The sequence below is a fragment of the Sinocyclocheilus anshuiensis genome, unplaced genomic scaffold (assembly GCF_001515605.1).
Source record: "Sinocyclocheilus anshuiensis isolate Anshui unplaced genomic scaffold, SAMN03320099.WGS_v1.1 scaffold702, whole genome shotgun sequence".
Lineage (NCBI taxonomy): Eukaryota > Metazoa > Chordata > Actinopteri > Cypriniformes > Cyprinidae > Sinocyclocheilus > Sinocyclocheilus anshuiensis.
The window spans coordinates 3,444,008-3,450,188 of record NW_015548184.1 but is presented as its reverse complement, the minus strand read 5'-3'; the positions used below and the strand labels follow the sequence as shown (position 1 = coordinate 3,450,188).

Genomic DNA, 6,181 nt, shown 5'->3' with positions numbered 1-6,181 from the left:
AGTTTACAAACCCGAGGGAACGGATTGCGAAAGTATGTGCACGGATTATGAATTTGTGGGTACGGGTTCAAAATCCAAAGGTACGGTTTACAAAATCTTAGCGCACGGATTGGAAATTCGTGAGTACGGTTTATTAATCCGTGGGCACGATTTGTTAAACCGAGGGAACAGTTTAAGAATTCGTGAGTACGGTTTATAAACTGAGGGGACGGATTGCAAAAACGTCGCCACGGATTGTTTTTTTTTTCTCCTACAGGTGACTTCCCGGGCTCCGTAGAGTTCTTATAAAGACACAAAGCAGTGCACAAAAATTCAAATTTTATATTACAAAATGCAGTTTTTCAAGGTTAGCATAATTGTGCTAGTGTATAACTTGCTAAAATTTGAATACTTAAAGATGGATAAATATGTTACTTTCACAAAACAGAAAGTAGTAATTTAGTGCAAAAGCAGTTTTTTTTAAGTAATGGCTATGGGTCACGCCATGCAAGAGTTAAACCTACAAACTTTAGTTTTGAATTGACAGTAACAAGTACTTTAAAGACGCCCTGACACGTGCTATATGTTTTACATCTTATCGAACCAGCTCACACACCCCCTAAAATGTTTTAATACTATTTCTAACAACATTTCCAGCTATGTTTGGTATAATCTGAAGAAACAGACTTGTCGAACCAGCCCTGCCACTATGACAGGTGCTGATGTCTTACCTGCGTTTTTCAGAGAGCCATGTCTCACCGGTGGCTGGCCTGCATTTCCAGTCTGCGTCAGAAACGAGAAATTGTCAACAAAATATAGATTAGTCCTTCTGAGCAAGACAAAGCTCACACTCTTTCCATGTAGGAGGAATCCAGTCACCGTTTTAGTGTTCCTCTCTTCTAATGGAAACCTCTGAGTCAATCTCTTTTAATATAATAATAATAAGGTATTAAAAACAGATTTATAACCTCCAGTCTGTTCCATCTTAAAACAAATTAAACTATTTGTAAACTAAAATCGGTTTTCTGAGCCAGCCCATTACTAACAGCCCAGAGCAGTGTTGACAAAAGGGAGACTCCCATTCTCTAACAGTGCACAAATGGGCCAATCATGAGAACATTTCTCTGTCCCACACTCACATGAAGAGCATCCGCTGGGATCACCATGACGAAGTTATCAGGAAAAAAGCCCCTGCGTCCGTTCAGTTCCCCCTCCCACCAGCCCTCGTCCTCAGTGGACTTTAGGGAAAAGAAAAAGAAAATAAAAACACAAAGCTGAATCATTGCCCAGGAAAAGACACAAACTTGTATATGGGGTATAAACAACCAAATGAGGAGGTAATCAGTTAGAATACACATATGAGATCACTCTATGCCCTTTTCATTTCATTTAATTACCATTCAAAAAAATGTTTTGTTTTGAAAGAAATAAATACTTTCAGTAAGGATGCATTAAATTGACCAAATTGACAGTAAATATATTTATGTTACAAACATTTCATTTTCGAATAAATGCTGTTCTTTAGAACTTTCTATTCATCAAAGATTTATCACAGTTTCCACAAAAATAATAAGCAGAACAACTGTTTTCAATATTGACTATAATAAGAAAATTTAGTATTACAATTAAAAATATTTTAAAATAGAAAACTTTTTTATTGTAATATTAGCTATATGAGCATAAAAGACTTTGAATGGTCTTTTGGTAGCATAAAGAATAACAGAACCATAAAATGGTAGCATAATTTCAACTCAAATCAATTTCATGTGCATATATTTACTTATTTGTTAAAGCGATAGTTCACCCAAAAATGAACCTTTTGTCATCATTTCGTTCCATTGTCATGTTCTTCCAAACCTGTATGAGTTTCTTTCTTATGTTCAACATAAAAGAAGATATTTTGAAAAATGCTGGTAATCAAACAGTTGATGGTCCCCATTGACTTTCAGAATATTTCATTCCCTACTCTGGAAGTCAATGGGGACTGTTTGGTTCTTCAAAATATCTTCTTTTGTGTTGTTCAACATAAGAAAAAAATGTATGCAGGTTTTGAAACGACATGAGTGTGAGTAAATGATGACAAAAATTTCATTTTTGGGTGAACTATTGGTTTAAGTAATTATTTAAGTAAACATGTAATAAGCAAGGTAATGTAAAGTCATGCTGTCATTTTCACAAAACACACCTCTTTAGAATGATTCAAGATTGTTTTGTGTTGGCATTCTAATCACCGGATCATCATTTATTATTTTGCTGCAATGACCAGCTGACTGTACATTATCCTTTACATACACATCGGATGAGGTAACTTTGTTTTTCATTAGAAAATGTGCTGTGTGCTGCATAAATAGAAAGCATTCAGTTGGTCACAAATGACACACCTTGTTGATGATTGCTATGACGTCTCTCTTCTTCAGGTTTAACTCGTCTTCGGCAACAGCTTTGTAGTCGAACATGACCTGACAACATTCCTTCACTGTTGAGAAATTAAATATGAATTTAGTGACTTCAAATGTACTCACGTTGTAATTGACTTATTAGCATCTTGGGCTTTTCCTCAACGGATTTGCCAGGTAGGTTTGGTGGGTGAATCTGAAAGCACATGTTGCTGCTCTTTTGGTATGAAGGCCTTAGGGAAGTCCTTTAAGAATAGATCTTTTCATTCACTGATAACTGCATACACATTGTCTTAAGACTCTGCGTGTTCTCTGTCACTGTGTAACATGGGAATAGTGTTCGGTCCTCTTCAAGTTGAAGTGTACAACCTCAAATACCAGCTAAACAGCATTTAATTATTTAACCAAAGTCATCTGTACGGTATGGCATGTTTTTAGACTTCTCACCACTTGATGTTTTTCTCCTTAAACTTGGTCTCTGTTGTACTTTTCCCTGTATGAAAAAAATTATATTACAATATATAAATTATAATATAATAGAATATAATAGAATATAATTTTCACCTCTTTATTGAAGACAGCTTCAGAGAGTTTAGGCCTGGATTTGACTTCAGTTGTCTTGCCATCTGCAGAACATTAAGAGGGTCCAGTAAGACAGTAACAAACATACAGCGCCCTCCATAATGTTCGGAACAAAAACACATTTTTATTATTATGTTTTATTTTATTCTTTATTTACTTTATTCTTTATTTATTAAATAATGTTTTATTACAGTTTGGTTTCACCAGGGAAAATACAACACTTTTTATACATAGTCCAGGCATTTCATGACACTATACTGTTTAGAACCAATGGCTTCACAGATGTTTGTGATTACTCAACCGTTTAAACTTTCAGCATTTAGTCTTTGTTCTAGGCTACTGATAAAATTTGGACTCTGTTATTTGTGTTTGTTAACATAAGGACCAAAATTTTGCCAGTAAGAGTGAAGAAACTATTGAAGCTGAGAAACAAGAATAAAACAATAAGCAACATCAGACAACTAACCAAAATTCAATCAAAACAGTCAGACATGTCTGACAGAAACACTTCTCAGGAAGCATGTGTGGATTTGTCCACAAAAGACTTAATGGGACTACAAAAATACCACAAAGGTTCACCACAAACATAGAATGCCCAAGTTACAACAATCTTTGTCACAACAATTATGGAGGGAACCCTATTATGCATGTGATGCAAAAGAAATGCAAGTTCCAATTTTAGTGTACAACGTCACCTTTTGAAGGGACAAAAATTTCCTTGACAAAATTTGATGGAAAGGCTCCTATTTGGTTATTTTTCTTTCCCATCCACCACCCATCTTCAATCTGCCAGATAAAACAGAAATTATAGCAGAATATTTATAAATATAAAATTTAATTAGGACACATAAACATTTCCCAGATACATTTACTCATTTGATGGGTGTTTTTATCCAGTATAGTACTGTGTATAACGGGTATACATTTAGTCATAGAGAGACAGAGAGAGAGAGAGAGAGAGATTTGAAAAGACTTAAGGGTGAGTAAATTGGTTATTTGCATTATTATAATTATTATTTTTTATTTATTTATGTATTTATTTTTTGGGATTAACTATTCTTTAACGTTAACAAGGATGATGAAAGATTACCACTTCTGCTCACAGAAAGCACAAGTAACTGCAATACGAAACCACATAAGACTCTTATCAATTAAGTTTCTAGAAATGTATAGAACTTCTCACCTCTCTGAGAATCTCGATGGTCTCCCCGACAACCAGCTCCAGCTCGTCCTCGTGGTGTAGGGAAAAGCCACCTCACATTTCCTCGTCTGTACCTTTGGTTTCTTCGCTGGAGCGATGAAGTAAGTGGAAAACATATGTAACATGTCAACACGTTAACGTGTGAGAACAAACTGAACTGAACTAGACTGCAAAAGCACTTCCAGCTTTCACTTTTACAAGTACTTCACTTTTATGACAAGTTCTATTTTATGGCGGATATAGCCTATGGATTTTGGTGGGTATAATTTGAGACCGGATGTGGAGGCACAAACCTTTCATTAGCCTACTTATTTTAGTCTACCAAGTCGGGATGCTTTGGGCAGCTTCAGACGCTTACGCCTGTGGTTTCGTATGTAAAAGTTTAAGAATCTGTCACTGAAAAAAAAAAACATTTCTCCACCATAAAATTTGAATATTTGAAAGAAAACATATCTGTTATTGTTGGGGACTTTGATTCATCCCAGATTCGTTCAGAATCGCTTTTCTGCAGGTTTACGCCAGGAGTGACGATGAATGAATCATTGGCTCAACCGATTAATTCGACTCTTGAAAAATACGAGTGTCAATATTTGCATGACTTTTATAAAACTATATATAAAATTCAACAATCATTTCAATACCGTGCCCATGTCATTTTAATTAGGCTATGTATTGTAATTATGGTTATCGGCTATTTTGAAATCTTCTACCCTAATGCCACTCAGAGTGCCATTCAGACTCACAACCGAATCGGTTTATGAAGGTTTAAAGAATATTGCATCTGCACAGCCAGCACTCAAATCTCATTGATCTTTAATAGGGATGGGCGATACCTCTTATTTTATTTTCGATCCGATAATGATATTTTCAAGCCCAGTATCGTCGATATCGATACCTCTAAACTAAACTTAATTATAAATTACTGAATTTAAATTATTAAAAGAATATAATCAGTAATTATACTGACTTAATATTAGATTTTAAAGCCATGTTTTTAACATTTCATAGGCCTTTTTTTGTTTACACTGTTAGAAATAAAATATACTATATTTGTATTTTAGCCCTTTACTGGGGCAGTAACCTCAAAGGTGCAACTATACCCCTAAAAAGGAGCATATTAGTACCATACAAGTATGCATGCTTTAAGTGTAGATGAGTTTCAAAGGTCCACCTTTGTTGGCGTTACATAAGTACTAAAATGTATTATTATTATTATTATTACCATGGTAAATTTGTGGTTACTGCAGTTTCACTACAAATACTGTGGTAAACAGTGGTTACAGTAATAAAACCATGGTTATTTTTTTGTAAAAGGCTGCCAGGCTGTTGTACCCCTAAAGGCGAAACTCATATATATTTTTTTTTCTGACAGATTTATTAACAGCAATTACAGAACATAACACAATACATTTGAACTTTTAACAACCAGTTTAAATAAATTTACTTGCACAAACTAGCCAATTTAACATAAATATTACATGTACACAAAAGTTTGGGGTCAGTAAGATTTTGTAATATTTTTTTTAAGTCTCATGCTCAGGAAGGCTGCACTTATTTGAACAAACAAACAGTAAAAGCAGCAATAATGTGAAATATAACAATTAAAAATAACTATTTTCTATTTTAATATATTTTAAAATGTAATTTAAAATGCATCTGTGATCAAAGCTGAATTTTCAGCATAATTACTCCAGTCTTCAGTGTCACATGATCCTTCAGAAATCATTCTAATATCATTTGCTGCTCAAGAAACATTTATTATTATTGCTGCTTCATATTTGTGTGGAAAACCGTGATGCATTTTTATATATATATAGTAATTAATTTAAATTTAAATGTATATATAGTAACAATGTAATGTAATGTAATAATGTGGCAATGGTTTCTTAAGATCTACTTATGCTTCTGATGCTTTTGGGAAACGCAGCCCTATTTGAACAAGCACTGTGAGCCATGCATCAGCAGCGAACACTGTCTGTGATTGATTGGTTCTGTCTTTCAGCATTTGCGTGTGTTCCGATGA

General features: G+C 34.3%; 1 pseudogene; it reads right to left on the bottom strand.

Moving 5' to 3' along the window:
* The window catches only part of LOC107704981 (SH3 domain-containing kinase-binding protein 1-like), a 15,881-nt pseudogene that overhangs the window by 6,021 nt on the left and 3,679 nt on the right, over positions 1–6,181 (bottom strand).